The following is an 18,557-nucleotide window of genomic DNA, read 5'->3' as shown; positions in this document are numbered from 1 at the left end:
CTCCTGGAGAAGGAAATGTCAACCCACTCCAGTATTCTTGCCTGGAAAATCCCATGGACAGAGGAGCCTGGTAGGCTACAGTCCATGGGGTTGCAAACAGTCAGACACGACTGAACAAATATAAAATTTATATGTGGAGATATATGTTTTTAGACCTTTTTTTTCTTTTTCATTTCTTTCAGAAGTAAAATTAATTTGTAGCTTTGTTTTTGTTAGTTTACAAGATTAATGATTTATCAATTTTAAAAAATGAATTGATATTTTCTACATATCTCTGCTCTTGAGTACTTTAAATAGCATCAGAAATATCTGTTTGTTCAGTACTTGAAAGATTCACATAAAATGATCTGGGACCAGGGTTTTTGAGAATAATTTTCTTAATTTCTTCTATGTCACTAGCTTCTTTAGGTTTTCTATCTCTTTCTAATCTAATTTTGGTAACATATTTTCATAGAAAACCATCAATTTTATTTAAATTTTCAAATAAACTAATCATAATAGTGCATAATAGTCTCACACATCTTTCCTTCCTCTGTATATGGGGCGAGTTTCTCTTTGGCATAATTTTGTATTGTTGTGCTTTTTCCACCTGTTTCTCCTTTAAAGGAAGTACCAATGTAAGGTATAGTCGGGCAGGGGGAGAAAAGGAAAGACGACCTCACCGGAAGTAGGTTACCTTTATTCAGGCAAGGAGGGGTGACAGTAGGCCTAGTGACCAGGCTGAACTCCAGAGGGATCAGGGAGGAGCCATATTTATAGGGAGGTTTGTGGAAGCTATAAGGGAAACTTTAATCAGCGAGATGTTTTCGGTATTCTTTAGTTTAGATGGCATCTGTAGTTGGGCAGTGGGTGATAAGTCTTCTGGGCAGGTGTAGGGGTGGAAGGTTTCTGGACAGGGGATGATAAGTCCCAGATAGATACAACCGGCCTGGAGCATTAGGGCAGGACCTAAAGTTGCGTTTTGTTTTCTCCAAAGTTAGATGATTCAGCAAGGGCCTTTGAGACTGTTGTTTTCTCTTCTAGGCGCAAAGACTCCTTCAAGCAACATCCACATTTTTAAGCAATCCAGCTTTTAAAGTTACAAAGTTACAGCTTTTAGAGTTGTGTTGTTTTTGTTTTCTTGACATTAACTTCTGCTCTTACCTTCAGTTCAGTTCAGTTCAGTTCAGTTCAGTTGCTCAGTCATGTCCGACTCTTTGCGACCCCATGAATCGCAGCACGCCAGGCCTCCCTGTCTATCACCAACTCCTGGAGTTTACTCAAACACATGCTCTTACCTTACTTCTTCTTATTCTGCTTTTTTGAGATTTGTTTTACTTTTTCTAGCTTCTTGAAATAGTAATAGGTGAGTCCTTGAATACTTTATTTTTATTTTTTGCTTTGGTCACACCATGGGGCATGCAGGACCTTAGTTCTCCAACTAGGAGCCAAACTCATGATCCCTGCTTTGGAAGTGCAGGGTCTTAACCACTGTACTGCCCAGGGATTCCCCTTCATGTATTTTTTCTTTAATGACAGTTAACATAACTGGACTTTCCTGTGAAGTAGTAGATATGCACTTTCTGTTGAATTTCAGAATAACATTCACTGGAGATAGCCTTTGGGATTTATTATATTTATTATAAGTACTTTCCAGAAGACTTTGGTACCTTAAACCCAAGAGATAAGATAAGAACACTTGGTGAGATTTGAATATGCAGAAACTGGACATGAAAACATTGTAATAACTGAAGGAAAACTGTAAGAAATTCTCAGATATAAGGAAAGAATACGGATATTGTCTAGCTGGAAGGTATGGCAATAGGTTGGTGGCAGACATTTGGAGGGGCTTTCCTGGTGGCTTCTGGAGGAGGAAATGGCAACCCACTCCAGTATTCTTGCCTGGAAAATCCCATGGACAGAGGAGCCTCGTGGTCTACTGTCTACGGTTCTCAAAAGTCAGACAAAACTGAGCAACTCACCACTGGTGACTCAGCCGTACAGAACTAACTTGCAATGCAGGAGCTGCTGGAGAAACAGGTTGGATCCCTAGGTGAGGAAGATCCCCTGGAGGAAAGCAGCAGAATCCCACTCCAGTATTCTTGCCATGGGCAGAGGAGCCTGGCGGGCTACAGTCCACAGAATCGGAAAGAGCCACACATGACTGAGGCAACAGCACACACGCAGACATTTGGAAGCAAGATCACCTTGGAGCTTGAATCCAAAGCTAAAGTTGAGAGAATTTCTGTAGGCTGAGCAGAGTCCTTTTGGGGCATTTTTTGTAGTAGAATGCCACAGGCTCAGAAGGGGTTCTGGCAGATGCTAGAACTAGGGTGGGTGGAGCAGGATTCCAGGGACGCCTGCACGATCAGAAATCAAGTCAGGTGGCATGAATGGATGAACAGGGTTCAGAAGATCAAGGCAGAGAAGCAGGATTGAAGTGGTATACATGAAAGTAATCACAGAAGTCCTCAGTGTTCTAAGGGAGTGGAGGGAAGAGAGGAAGAGTTAAGGATGAAACTGTATATAAAAGGATTTCAAGAGAGGAGCCTGAGAAGGGGATCTAGAGGAGGAGATCATGGAGAGCAGTCATGGAAACCGAGGGGCAGAGCCGTGCTGAGCTACAAGGAAGCAAAGCCGAACATGGGTGAAGGAGGGTGGGTGGAGGTGAAGACGCCCCTTTCTAGAGGATGCCCTCACTGCTAATACTAAACTAGTGAGGGCTAGAGAGCCAAATGGAAGTACTTGTGGGAAGTAAATTCTGAAGACAATGGACTCTTCACCCTTCAGATCTTTTCATTTTATTCACAGTTAACAAATAAAATACTAGAAAATTGTTGTTGCTGTTGTTGGGACTAGGAGGTCAAACTTCACCTTACCTATCTGGGTAGCATAATATGTTCAGTGGAAGGTATTAACTGATGTCTTTTGTCAAGGAGAAGTCAGCCTGAAAAAAAAAAAAACAAAAACCCAACCAAGGAGGTGTCCTAATTTTAGAAAAGATTTTCTCCAAATTTATTTTAAACAGAGGTCTGTCAAAGTACTAAAATATTATTTGATTTCAAAGATTGTAGATATGCTGAACTTTTCAATGATATTGTCTGGTGAATGTATACTCCTCAGTTCTGTCTCGTCACAACAAAGATTTGGAGTGACGGACATTAAAGCCCTCAGCGTGTCACAGCTCTCAGGTCTTGGACAGACTGTGTTATAGCTCTCAGGTCTCCAAGGGACCGTGTTACAGCTCTTAGATAAATCAGTATCACCACTCCGTGTTACAGCTCTATTTTATTTAGATAATAACAGGAAAATCTATCCTCGAGGGGTGAGGGCGTGTCGACCCAAAGACACGAAGAGGAGAGCGCCCCAGTGCACAGGAGAGAGAAAGAGAGACCCCAGCCCTTTGGCTGCTCTTTTTATATGTCCCCCTCCACACCCCGGGCCTGCCCTATGTAAATTGGGTTAGCCAGGAATGTTGTTTGTTCTACCTGAGGTCCTCACTCCCGGCTTCGGACCTTCCTTTGTTCTATTTTCATGGGCTTTTCTCTTTCTTATCTTTTAGCCACCACCATTCTGGACTCCTTTTTCCTATTCTAACTACCTAACAATATGATGTGCAAAAAATGCCTTGCAGGCCCTCAATCAATGTTAGTTATCCCCCCACCCCCACCACCCCAACCACCTCCCACTCCCAATGCAAATCTATGCAAGTCAGGCCTGGTGTTTGTTCAGAGGGAGCTATGTTCTCCCTGCTTAGAAATTAGATTAAGTCTTCTTGTCTGGGGCCAGATGCCTCTGTGTCTCTCCTAACCAGAGTCTGTGAGCTGGCCAGTGTCGACCTTTCCAACACACATCAGCATTCACCCCTTCTAGGCCTGCTCATTTTACCTGATGTCTTGTAACAGGATAATCATTTTGGAAGCTTCTGAGCAGATCTCCTGCTCCTGGAGGGCTGTGGAAAAAGTCACCCATGCAGTCCTCTGTGACTTACCTACCAGCAAATTTTCACACTGGCCATGGTGGGCTCTGGGGAAAAAAAGGAAGCCTAACCAGATTTTAGACATCTATGTAGCCCCATAATTGTGTCAAGGCTATGCCTTGGCCAAGAAGGAGAGGAAAGATGGAGGGGAGAGTAGAAAGGGCTTTCTCTGGGGTCAGTGATGAAAAGTCAATGCCTAGAGAACAGTAAGCGTACATTCAAGTGACATTACAGTGCTATGTGGTTATGAGAACAACAGTTTTCCCATTGCAAGATTTTTTTTTTAAGCATCCTAAGAAGTAACTGATCATGTCTGAGCCCATCCTCTCTGAGCATCCACTCACTCTCCTCTCTCAGGTGTGCCACCTGACTTGAGAAAACTGAAACCATGTACAACCACACGGTGACTATCTACAGTAACAGAATTATTCTATTCTATTCTCTGCATCAACAAGAGTTGACTATTTCAGCTATCTTTTGCCCAGAGGATGAAAATTGAAACTATTGCTTGTTACTGGAAGTTTAAAAAAACATGATTTAAAAAATCATTCAGCTACTCAGCACTTCAACAGAAAACCTCAACTGACAATTTACTTGCCAAGATTCTCTGAATCCTTGCTGCTTCTCCTGCTGTGGCCATGAATCTTAAACTCTTATTTCATGATCCGTACCCAATTCTAATCAAGCCCTTCCTTGAAAACACTTCTGATGCCTGACCCCAAAACCTTATAGACATCCTGACGTTGCCTTTTCCTCTCAAAGACACTACTAAAATTCTATCTTACTGAAAAAAGAATGAAGTCAGTCTTGTCTTAATGACAGGTTGTCCTGGTGCTGTTTGGGGGAAAGGCAACATTTGACAATCTCTTCTGACATCTCCACCTCCCCACAAGTTCTGAAAGCCATTCAGAATTCAGACAAAGGTGATATGGGTTAGAGGTGCTCTAGTCAAGCAGAACAAAGACCTTAGTCTTATCTTCAGCATACACGGCCCAGGGTGATCCCCTTGACCCTACATGTTTTTTCAATGTGTTGCTGCTGCTGCTAATGCTCAGTCAGTCGTGCCTGACTCTTTACAAAACCCCATGGACTATAGCCTTCTGAGATCCTATGTCCATGGAATTCTCCAGGCAGAAATACTGGAATGAGTTGCCATTTCCTATTCAGGGGATCTTCCTAACCCAGGGATTAAACTTGCATCTCTGTGTCTCCTGCAATGGCAGGTGGGTTCTTTACCCCCAAGTCACCTGGGAAGACCTATTTAATGTATTATTATCTACTATTTGTCAGATCAGAGGCCAGGCAATGGGAATTAAAAGCTGATGCTATATGGAGTCATCTTGTCTGCCTTTATCCCACATCTCCTTAGTGAGAAAAGAGACATTTAAACAGATAAAATGCATTCATTATATGCAACGATATTATGCAGAATAGCACTTCTTAAACAATGTGTGGTGAAAAAGAAATCTCCCTCCTCTAAATCCATTGTGGATCAATACTTTTGTAAAATGTCATTGTGTTCATTATGGCTGCTACAACACATTAGTACAAATTGAGTGGGTTAAATCAACAGAAATGCATTCTCTGGCAGTTCTAGAGACCAGACGTCTGAAACCAAGATGTTGGAAGGGATACACTCCTTTGGAAGTTTTACGGGAGGATCACTTCTTGCTCCTTCCAGCTTCTTATGGTTCCAAGTGCTCATTGGCTTGTGGTCGTTGTTGTTGTTCAGTCACTAAGTCCTGTCTGACTCTTTGGGACCCCATGTGCTGCAGCATGCCAGGCTTTCCTGTCCTTCTCTATATCCGAGTTTGTTCAAACTCATGTCCATTGAGTCAGTAACACCATCCAACTATTTCATCCTCTGTCACCCTCTTGTCCTACTGCCCTCCATTTTTTCCACCATGAGGGTCTTTCCCAATGAGTTGGCTTTTTGCATCAAATGGCCAAAGTATTGGAACTTCAGCTTCAGCATCATCTTGACTTGTGGTTGCATTACTTTAACCTCTGCCTCCAATATGTGTAACTCTCTCAAGAACTCTCAACATTGCATTTAGGGCTCACCTGGAAAATCCAGGATGATCTCATCTTGCCATGCTTAATTTAATCACATCAGCAAGACTTTTTCCAGATAAGGTCACATTCACAGGTTAGAAGTGAACCATTGCCTCTGAACTCCAGATGACAGTGCTCTACAGTGCACCTTAATACCTTAATACACTCTGCTATTTCTTACTCGATTTCAGTTGAACTTTGTTCTTTTAAAATAATTATTTATTGTAATTTTCAAGTCAGAAACATTTTATTCTGATGTAATATCAATAACAGATATGCAGATGACACCATCCTTATGGCAGAAAGTGAAGAGGAACTAAAAAGCCTCTTGATAAAAGTGAAAGAGGAGAGTGAAAAACCTGGCTCAACATTCAGAAAACTAAGATTATGGCATCTGGTCCCATCACTTCATGGGAAATAGATGGAAACAGTGGAAACAGTATCAGACTTTATTTTGGGGGGGCTCCAAAATCACTGCAGATGGTGATTTTAGCCATGAAATTAAAGGACGCTTACCCCTTGGAAGGAAAGTTATGACCAACCTAGACAGCATATTAAAAAGCAGAGACATTACTTTGCCAACAAAGGTCCATTCTAGTCAAGGTTATGGTTTTTCCAGTGGTCATGTATGGATGTGAGAGTTCGACTGTAAAGAAAGCTGAGCGCCGAAGAATTGATGCTTTGAACTGTGGTGTTGGAAAAGACTCTTGAGAGTCCCTTGGACTGCAAGGAGATTCAATCAGTCTATCCTAAAGGAGATCAGTCCTGGGTGTTCATTGGAAGGACTGTTGCTGAAGCTGAAACTCCAATATTTTGGCCACCTTATGTGGAGAGTTGACTCATTGGAAAAGACCCTGATGCTGGGAGGGATTGGGGGCAGGAGGAGAAGGGGAAAACAGAGGATGAGATGGCTGGATGGCATCACCGACTCGATGGACATGAGTTTGAGTAAACTCCCGGTGTTGATGATGAACAGGGAGGCCTGGCATGCTGCAGTTCATGGGGTCGCAAAGAGTCGGACACGACTGAGGGACTGAACTGAACTGAACTGAATGACATGTAAAATTGTGTATAAGTTTAAGGTGTACATCTTCTAGGTTTCTCAATCTCTAAACTTCTACCTTAGTTTATCTATTCTCTTTTTACTTCTAAAGGTAAAAATAATTGATATGTATTTTAATTTAATTGAAGACATAAAGAGAGCTTGTATCTTTTTTATGGAGGCTTATTCTCCATAAGAAATCACTTCTTTCTTTATCCTGCCTGACATCTCCTCATTTGATCCTATTTAAAAAGAACAAATTCACCACCTAAATCTTTGACCATAGCTTTGATCATGACATCCCCCTGAACATGTCCCTCAAGGGCGCTGAGGTTCCAGTAAGTCATAATGGCTCACTCCTAACTCTGGAGTAAGAGTAAAAGATGGAGGCTCACTAGCCTACCTAAACATCTAAAAATTATAAAAATATCAAACTACTACAAATGTGCCTTCCTGCAGACATGAAATGACAAGTTCAAATTGTGAGTTCTCAGACCTCTCAGAGCTCCATATTAGAATATGGAGACAGGGAGAGGGTCATCTCTGGCCCACAATCCATCTCTTTCTCTTCTTGTTGTTGTTCACTTGTTAGGTCGTGTCCAGCTCTTTGCAAGCCCATGGACCACAGCATGCCAAGCTTCACTGTCCTCCACCATCTTCCTGAGTTTGCTCAAATTCAGGTCCATTGAGTCAGTGATGTAATCTAAACATCTCATCCTCTGCCACCCCTTTCTTGTACCTTCAGTCTTTGCCAGCATCAGGTTATTTTCCAGTGAGTCGGCTCTTCACATCAGGTGGCCAAAGTATTAGAGTTTCAGCTTCAGCAACAGTCAGGGGTTGATTGTCTTTTGCATTGACTGATGTGATCTCCTTGCAGTCCAAGGGACTCTCAAAAGTCTTCTCCAACACAATTTGAAACCATCAATTCTTTGGCCCTCAGACTTCTTTGTGGTCCAGCTCTCAGATCCATGCATGACTACTGGAAAAACCATAGCTCTCTTCCTACTGTCTGCTCATTCTTGAATTTGGAGGATTCTCATAATACACAGATGGAGGTGGACATCCAGACAGTGGGGGAAGGGGCAGACTCTCTGTGTGGCCTGCTCCCTCAGCTCCTTGGACTCTTCTTGTGGATTGGGCGAGGGTCCAAGAGGTGAGGGGCTTTGGATAAACCGACAGGGCAAGGAATAGGATAAAGTGGAGTTAAAAGGCTGTGGTGGCCTCCAAGTTTGCTTGTGAACACACTGGGTTCTCTCTACATTTCTTCCTTGGGGAACTGTTATCTCTAACCCTTGTGCTAAACACAAATGAAAATGAAACACAGGAGAGTAAGGGAACAAACACATAATATAAACTCTAAAGTGAAGTAGAAAATAAGGGTAAAAGGAAAACTAAAGTAAGAATAAAAAAAGGTAAATATTAGTAAAAGAAACAAAGCAAAAATTTGTGCTGGAAACCCCAAAAAGATATGATAAAGGATATTTAACATATATGATGTGAATGTTAAAACCAATACAAGAAGTTAAAAACATGAAAATAGAGGCAATAAAAGGTATAGTGGGAAGAAAGTGAGCCCACAGCCCCAGCTCTTTCTTCCTGCAAGGAGAAGTAAGATAGAAAGCACTTAAACATAAAAAATTAAAAGCACAATCTATAAGTAGATCAGTAGGTGCACACAGAAGTGTTATGATCTTAGTAGACAACATCAAAAGTTATATAACAAGATACCAGTTTTTTCTTATTGAAACATGTTTTTAATTTGAATAATCTCCCCCAATCCAGTTTCACTTTCCATATTTCAGTTACCATGGTCAATCTCAATTCAAAAATATTAAGTAGAAGATTCCAGCAAAAAACTATTCCTAAGTTTTAAATTTCATGCAGTTCTGACTAGTGTAATGAAATATCAAGTGTCCTACTCTGTCGTGTCACTTGAATGATCCCACTGTCCATCATCTCCCATCCATTACTCACTTAGAACCCATGTAGGTTATCAGATAGCTGGCTGTAGTATTGCAGGGCTGGTGTTCAAGTGATCCTATTTTATGTAATAATGGCCCTCAAATTAGAATAGTTCTGCTGGTCATTTGCATATGCCAAAGAGAAGCCATAAAGTGTTTCCTTTAAGTGAAAAGGTGAAAGCTCTCGACTTAATAAGGAAAGAAAAAAACCCATATGCTGAAGTTCCTAAGATCTACTTAGGAATATTCATTCTTAAGAATGGATGAATGAATATTACTGTAAGAATGAATACTACTGTAATTGTAAACAAGTAAAGAGAAATTTGTGCTAGTTGTGCTGTTGTGTCTCGAATTACAAAAGTTATAGCCACAGCACCTGGTAAGCGCTTAGATAAGATGGAAAAGGTTATAAATTTGTTCAATAAGATATTTGGAGGCAGGAAGAAAAACACAATCCTATAACTTATAATATAGCCTATTGTTATAATTGTTCTATTGCCTTATTAATTACTGTTGTTAATCATTTATTGTGCCTAAATTATAAATTAAACTTTATCACAGATATATTTATGCAGAAAAAAAATAAAACAGTGCAGTTGATCCTCGACTAACAAGGGGATTAGGGGCACTTCCACTTAGTCGAAAATCTGAGCAGAATTTGTTGTCAAGCACTCTGTATCCAAGGTACCTCCATATATATCTGCAACTCCACATTCACAGATTCAACCAACCATGATTATGCATTACTGTAGTATTTTTGAAAAACATCCATGTACAGGTTGATTGGTGCAATTCAAACCAGTGTTGTTTAAGGCTTAAGTGCATATATAGTGTTCGATACAGTTATTACAAACTAGGTCTGTCTGCGGGACTTGCAACAAACCAGGTCTATTTGCAGGACTTGCAGCAAACCAAATGCTGAGATGCTGAGGTTTACAGCTGAGAGAGTTATTCACAAGCAGTCAAACAAGGAAAAAACAGAAATAATTCTCAAACCAACTCCAGAAGGCAAAGGATGGCATTAGGGGAGAAGAAAGGTGATTGGAGGCAGGGGAAAGTTGAAGGGAATCAATATTCTGTGCAGGTTCCTCTCAGTTAAAACTTCTGCATATTCAAAAGGGAGGTGCTCAGTCAATCTGAAGGTGGAACATTCTCTTCTTTGGATGCCTGTACAGTTATAGGTCTTCAACCAAGCCCCATCTGGCTCAAACTGGACAGGAATTGTCTCCAAGTTCTTGGAAAACAGGGGCTTCCCAGGTAGCTCAGTGGTAAAAATGTGGCTGCCAAGGCAGGAGTTGCAGGAGACCTGGGGTCTATTCCTGGGCCAGGAGGATCCCCTGGAGAAGGAAATGTCAACCCACTCCAGTATTCTTGCCTGGAGAATACCATGGACAGAGGAGCCTTGGTGGGCTACAGTCCATGGGGTTTCAAAGAGTTGGACATGACAGCATGCATGTACACTTATGTAAAACAACTGAGCTGCATGAAACTGGGCAGGCAACTTACAAGCAAAGGTATTTTAACAAGCTGTTCCTTTATGTATTTCTCTGGAAGACAAGTTCAAAGATTTCTATTAGTCTTCAGCTTCTGTTAACTCTGTGGGGCCCAGTTTCACTATCTGCGGTTTCAGGTAGCCACCAGGAGTCTTGGAACACATTTCCCATGCATAAGGGGGGACTACTGTGCACTCTTTGTTGGCAGTCACAGGCAAGAAGCTGGCCCCCTCAGTCAAGGCAAACTAAATCACTAACAGTTTTTGAAAGGCATGTGGGCAACATTCAGCAAAAGCTGTAACATGCCCATGGTCTTTGACCCATTAATTCCACAGACCCATTAATTCTGTGATCAAGGGGGTAAGGCTGACAAAGGATACATTCCTATTGTTGATGAGGAAGAAATTTCCTCTACCTTTCTAGGTTCCTCTGGCTGTTCCATGAATGAAATTGACAAGTTACAGATTACCAGGAGAAAAGTGCAAAGAAAAGTATCCTGTAGACAGAGCCTGACAGGCAACAGTCCACAGAGTCACAAAGTGTTGGACATGACTGAAGCCACTTGCATGCTTATATGAGAGAGGCCTTTCCTGGTGGCTCAGTAGTGAAGAATCTGCCTGCCAATGCAGGAGACGTAAGAGACTCGTGTTCAATCCCTGGGTCAGGAAGATCTCCTGGAGAAGGACATGGCAGCCCACTCCAGTATTCTTGCCTGGCAAATCCTATGGACAAAGAAGCCTGGCAGGCTACAGTCCGTGGGGGTCACTAAAGAGTGATATGGACATGACTGAGCGACTAAATAGCAACAACATACATAAGAGAAACCCAGAAAAACAATAACTCACAAAAATAGCCAAAACCCTCAACTTAAATGATGACAAAGAGGATGTTAGGGGTATGGTACTGTGATTTCAAAGGGGGGGGGGGTATGCGATTTATATGGAGAAAGAAAAGCAAGTATTTGATAAATAAATGTTTGCTGGATCCTGCAGAGACATGGGACACAGAGAAATTTGAAAAGACTTTACTAGATTCCTCCCTGTATACACACTTAGTTCACACAATAGTTTTATCCATGGTGACAGATCTCTTTCTGGAATAGGTCCTTTATCTACATTCTTTAAGGCAGTCAGAGGGGATGTCAAAATAAGACAGAAAGGGAGAAGGACATAATCTTTAAAAGAATGACATCGCCATTGAAGACACAACATAAAATGCTTAGAACCAACTAGGTCCAAAAAGCTCTAGTAGATTGAAGTCACAAAACTCAGGAAAGGTCAACATCATCATCCCTTTGTTGTTGTTCTTCAGTCTTTAAGTCATGTCCAATTCTTTGTGACACAATGGACTGTAGCACACTAGGCTTCCCTGTCCTTTGCCCTCTTCCGGAGCTTGCTCAAACTCATGTCCATTGAGTTGATGATGCCATTCAACAGTCTAAACCTATGTCACTCCCCTTCTCCACCTGCCTTGAATCTTTCCCTGTATCAGGTTCTTTTCCAATGAGTCAGCTCTTCACATGAGGTGGCCAAAGTATTAGACCTTCAGCTTCATTATCAGGCCTTCCAGTGAATGTTCAGGATTGATCTCATTGAGGATTGACTGGTTTGATCTCCTTTCAGTCCAAGTGACTTTCAAGAGTCATCATCCCTTAGGTTCCTGTTGATCTAGTGATTGAGCTCTGGAGGGAGCTTAAACTTCTGCAACAAAGCTTAAGAAAGTGCTTCAGGCTAATCTTTACCATTGAAATAGAACTGGGAATCTTTACAACTCATTCATTATCTTTTCTTTTGTTACCTCTTGCCTGAAAACAGTACTTTTGTTCTTTCAAGAGTGTTATTGCTGAGGCCATTTCAAGGGGAGCATTATGGCCAGGCTTAGATCATAAAATACCTCAAGGTTTAACATGGTTTACCCAACATCAAGATTTAACTGTTTTTTTTTTTTTTTCCTTCCGAGGGCCCTCTAGCCTGTCACTTCCAGTTCAGTCACTCAGTCGTGTCTGACTCTTTGCGACCCCAAGAACCACAGCACGTCAGGCCTCCCTGTCCATCACCAACTCCCAGAGTTTACTCAAACTCATGTCCATCAAGTCGGTGATGCCATCCAGTCATCTCATCCTCTGTCGTCCCCTTCTCCTCCTGCCCCAAATCCCTCCCAGCATCAGGGTCTTTTCCAATGAGTCAACTCTCCACATGAGGTGGCTAAAGTATTGGAGTTTCAGCTTCAGCAACAGTCCTTCCAATGAACACTCAGGACTGATCTCCTTTAGGATGGACTGATTGAATCTCCTTGCAGTCCAAGGGACTCTCAAGAGTCTTCCCCAACACCACAGTTCAAAAGCATCCATTTCTCAGCACTCAGGTTTCTTCACAGTCGAACTCTCACATCCATACATGACCACTGGAAAAACCATAGCCTTGACTAGACGGACCTTTGTTGGCAAAGTGATGTCTCTGCTTTTTAATATGTTATCTAGATTGGTCATAACTTTCCTTCCAAGGAGTAAGCATCTTTTAATTTCATGGCTGCAATCACCATCTGAAGTGATTTTGGAACCCATAAAAATAAAGTCAGTCACTGTTTCCACTGTTTCCCCATCTATTTCCCATGAAGTGATGGGACCAGATGCCATGATCTTAGTTTTCTGAATGTTGAGCTTTAAGCCAACTTTTTCACTCTCCTCTTTCACTTTCAACAATAGCCTCTTCAGTTCCTCTTCACTTTCTGCCATAAGGGTGGTGTCATCTGCATATCTGAGGTTATTGATATTTCTCCCAGCAATCTTGATTCCAGCTTGTGTTTCTTCCAGCCCAGCGTTTCTCATGATGTACTCTGCATAGAAGTTAAACAAGCAGGGTGACAACATATAACCTTGATGCACTCCTTTTCCTATTTGGAACCAGTCTGTTGTTCCATGTCCAGTTCTAACTGTTGCTTCCTGACCTGCATACAGATTTCTCAAGAGGCAGGTCAGGTGGTCTGGTATTCCCATCTCTTTCAGAATTTTCCACAGTTTATTGTGATCCACACAGTCAAAGGCTTTGGCATAGTCAATAAAGCAGAAACAGATGTTTTTCTGGAACTCTCTTGCTTTTCTGTTGGTCCAGCGGATGTTGGCAATTTGATCTCTGGTTCCTCTGCCTTTTCTAAAATCAGCTTGAACATCTGGAAGTTCTTGGTTCACGTATTGCTGAAGCCTGGCTTGGAGAATTTTGAGCATTACTTTACTAGCGTGTGAGATGAGTGCAATTGTGTGGTAGTTTGAGCATTCTTTAGCATTGCCTTTCTTTGGGATTGGAATGAAAAATGACCTTTTCCAGTCCTGTGGCCACTGCTGAGTTTTTCAAATTTGCTGGCATATTGAGTGCAGCACTTTCACAGCATCATCTTTTAGGATTTGAAATAGCTTAACTGGAATCCCATCACCTCCACTAACTTTGTTCATAGTGATGCTTCCTATGGCACACTTGACTTCACATTCCAGGATGTCTGACTCTAGGTGAGTGAGTATTTGGTATGATCAGTGTGTTCTCTTGGCAAAACTCTGTTAGCCTTTGCCCTGCTTCATTCTGTACTCCAAGGTCAAATTTGCTTGTTACTCCAGGTGTTTCTTGACTTCCTACTTTTGCATTCCAGCCCCCTATAATGAAAAGAACATCTTTTCATCTTTTTGGGGTGTTAGTTCTAAAGGTCTTGTAGGTCTTCATGGAATTGTTCAACTTCAGCGTTACTGGTTGGGGCATAGGCTTGGATTATCATGATATTGAATGGTTTGCCTTTGAAACGAACAGAGATGAATCTGTCGTTTTTGAGATTGCATCCAAGTACTGCATTTTGAACTCTTTCATTGATCATGATGGCTACTCATTTCTTCTAAGGGATTCCTGCCCACAGTAGTAGATATAATGGTCATCTGAGTTAAATTCACCCATTCCAGTCCATTTTAGTTTGCTGATTCCTGTAATGTCGACATTCACTCTGGCCATCACCTGTTTGACCACTTCCAATTTGCCTTGATTCATGGACCTAACACTCCAGGTTCCTATGCAATATTGCTCTTTGCATCATCAGGCCTTGCTTCTATCACCAGTCACACCCACAACTGGGTGTTGTTTTTGCTTTGGCTCCATCCCTTCATTCTTTCTGGAGTTATTTCTCCACTGATCTCCAGTAGCATATTGGGTGCCTACCACCCTGGGGAGTTCATCTTTCAATATCCTATCATTTTGCCTTTTCATACTGTTCATGGGGTTCTCAAGGCAAGAATACTGAAGTGGTTTGCCATTCCCTTCTCCAGTGGACCACATTCTGTCAGACCTCTCCACCATGACCCGTCCATCTTGAGTGGCCCCACACGAAATGGCTTAGTTTCACTGAGTTAGAGAAGGCTGTGGTCCGTGTGATCAGATTGGCTAGTTTTCTGTGATTATGGTTTCAGTGATTATCTACTTCCATTTCATGAGATAAACCTTCTAAGTCTCCTTGATTCATTTTCTACAGGTTCCCAGAGCATACAATGTACAACATACAATTTTCATTTATAAGACTCACAATTCCTTCTTTAATGCCTGGCTTTCCCACTAATGGGCTTCCCTGGTGGCTCAGATGGCAAAGAATCTGCCTGCAGTGCAACAGACCCGGGTTTGATCCCTGAATTCAGAAGATCCCCTGGAGAAGGCGATCTTACCTAGAGAATTCCAGGGACAGAGGAGCCTGGCAGGCTCCATGGGTCACAAAGAGTTGGACATGACCGAGTGACTAAAACTTTCAGTACTATTTCCCTCTTTGAGCATTAACTATATGAAGTCAAGGAGTATCTCTTAAAATAAAGAAGATATTCATATCCTTGGTATACAGTTAGCAACTTCTGTTGTTACAATGATAGATGGACATCACTGTTTCTAACAGCCCAGGCTTTGCTGACTAACTAGGGAGTTTTAAAGTTTAAACATAAAAACTTTAAACATCCGCATACTCCAAAGAAAAGCTAACAATTAAATAGAAAGTCAAAATTGCAGATTTTGACAAGATTTCTAAGCTCCAGTCATACTGAAGAATCAGGAATTCTCTGTAGGAGTCAAGTCTTCTCTTCTCTGGGTTTTTCCTCACTGCCCTATCAATTTGGAAGCCCTTCATCCTATCTTGCTCCAGCTAACTCCTAGGACCCTTCAAGGCTTAGTGTGTATATCACCTCCTTTAAGACTTCTTCACAAGCAGGACCATGCTGAATGAATCACAAACTGAAATCAAGATTGCCAGGAAAAATATCAACAATCTTAGATATGCGGATGATACCACTTTAATGGGAGAAATCGAAGAGGAACCAAAGAGCTTCTTCATGAGGGTGAAAGAGAAGAGTGAAAAAGCTGATTTTACACTTAACATTAAAAAAAACTAAAATCATGGCATCCTATCCCATCACTTCTTGGCAAAGAGAAAGGGGAAAAGTGGAAACAATGACATATTTCATTTTCTTGGGTTCCAAAATCACTGTGAATGGTGACATCAGCCACAAAATTAAAAGATACTTTCTCCTTAGGAGGAAAGCTATGACCAACCTAGACAGTGAATTGAAAGGCAGAGACATCATTTTGCTGACAAAGGTCTGTATGGTCAAAGCTATGTTTTTTTTCCAATAGTCATGTATATATGAGAGAGTTGGACCATAAAGAAGACTGAGTGCCAAAGAATGGATGCTTTCAAATTGTGGTGCTGGAGAAGACTCTGGAGAGTCCCTAGGACTGCAAGGAAGTCAAACCAGTCAGACCTAAAGGAAATCAACCCTGAATATTGATTGGAAGAATTGATGCTGAAGCTGAAGCTCCAGTACTTAGGCCATCTGATGCAAGGAGCCAACTCATTTGAATAGACCCTGATTCTGGAAAAGATTGAGGGCAGGAGAAGACAGCCACAGAGAATGAGATGGTCAGATGGTATCACCAACTCCATGGACATGAATTTGAGCAAATTGCAGGAGATAATGAAGGACAGGGAAGGCTGGAGTGCTGTAGTCCATGGGGTCACAAAGAGTTGGACACAATCAAGTGACTGAACAATAACAAACTCTTCTTTGACTCCCCAGACTATTCGCCTTTGCATGAACAAATGAAGTTGCTAAGTAGTGTCCAACTCTTTGCAATCCCATGGACTGTAGCCTACCAGACTCCTCCATCCATAGAACTTTCCAGGCAAGAGTACTGGAATGAGTTGCCATTTCCCTCTCTAGGGGATCTTCCTGAACCAGGGATTGAACCCAGGTCTTCTGCATTGCAGGCAGACGCTTTACCATCTGAGCCACCAGAGCAATTAAATTAGGAGAATTGATGCAAACCATTTAACAACTGTCAGAACCACAGTTCACTTCTTACTCTCTTCATGTCCTGTATGTAAAGGCAAGGGCACTATGTGGGTAGGGATTTAGTCCCTAGGGAGTTCATATTTTTTTTTAAATCTGGAAGTAGTTGGGAATGCAAAATGGTACAGCTGCTATATCAAACAAAGACAAGCTTCCAGAAATTTTTTTTTAATGCAAGTGCTATAGGATCCAGCAATCACACTTGTAGGTAGATATCCAAAAGAATTCAAAGCAGTATCTCAAAGAGATATCTGCACAGTAAAGTTCCATGGTGACTCAGGCAGTAAAATATCTACCTGCAATGCAGGAGACCCAGATTCAATCCCTGAGTTGGGAAAATCCCCTGGAGAAGGGAATGGCAACCCACACAATACTCTTGCCCGGAGAATCCCATGGACAGAGGAGCTTGGCAGGATACAGACTACAGGGTAGCAAAGAGTCAGACATAGCTGAGCGACAAAGCACGCACACATTCATTGCAACCTTATTTTCAATAGCCAAGAGATATAAATAACCCAAATTTTCACAGACAGATGGATAGAGAATAAGTGGTATATACATTCGATGAAATACTATGAAGCCTCAAAAAGGAAAATTCTGTCATATGTTACAATATGGATAAACTTTTAGGATACTAAGTGAAGTAAGCCAATTACAAAAGTTTAAATATTGATGATTTAATTCACATGAGGAATACTATAGTAGTCCATTCAAAGAAAGAGAAAACACAAAAGTGGATTGGGAGGGGAAATTAATGGCTGTTGAGTTTCAGTTTTGCAAGATAAAAAGTTTTAGAGATCTATTGGGAAACAGTATGAATATATTTAACACTACTTAACTGAATATTTTTAAATGTTTAAGATGGTAAATTTAATGTTATGTAACTGCAACCACAGTTAAAAATAAAATAAAAATTTAGACCCCTGAGGCAACATGCTAAATAAAACACAAAGCATAAGTTTGCAAAAAATATGTAGGAAACCATTTGGAATTTCACATTATTCATATTGCTATCTACTTCGGTAATGTGAACATGATTTTTCATTTTGTAATCTGCATGGTTTTTCATTTTGTCATCTGTAAAATGGGGGATAACAACACAGAAAACCTTTGTGGTGATAAAGGAGATTATGTGTGTATGAAAAGCACCCTAGTGTCTACCATGCAGCAGAGGTTCGGTTGTCCTCACATGTTCTCCCTCCCTGGTCCTCAGCAGACTGTTCATGTGCTCAGCTGACTCCAAGGAGGAAATAACACAAATGTCCAATAAAGGCAGATTAGATCCACAAATAATTTGATATAAAAGGGCATTTTAAAGTCATGATTTTTATTTTATAAGACTAGTAAAGAAGATTTATGGATGGAGAGAAAATATTTTGCTTTTATCAAATCTCCAGCAATGGAGCCATTTGTATGTATGTGTGTATATACACATATATGTTTATATATACGTATATATATATAGAGAAGAGCATTGTTGTATTTAAACTAACAACCTTCAGGGCATAAATATAACCATCTCTCTGAGTCTGTACATGCTTCAACTGCACACAAAAACAAAGAAGTTGAGGGGCTTTCTGTTTCCCTGAATGGTTCAAGCTCATGGAAAGAGTGGATCTGGGATGTGGGTGACTTGGACCTGGCAGAGTCAAGCCTCTCCTCATGATGGCACAACTACAAATTATTTGGA

This window comes from Muntiacus reevesi, chromosome 1 (assembly GCF_963930625.1).
Source record: "Muntiacus reevesi chromosome 1, mMunRee1.1, whole genome shotgun sequence".
NCBI classification, from domain to species: Eukaryota; Metazoa; Chordata; class Mammalia; order Artiodactyla; family Cervidae; genus Muntiacus; species Muntiacus reevesi.
Note: the sequence above shows the minus strand (reverse complement) of the source record.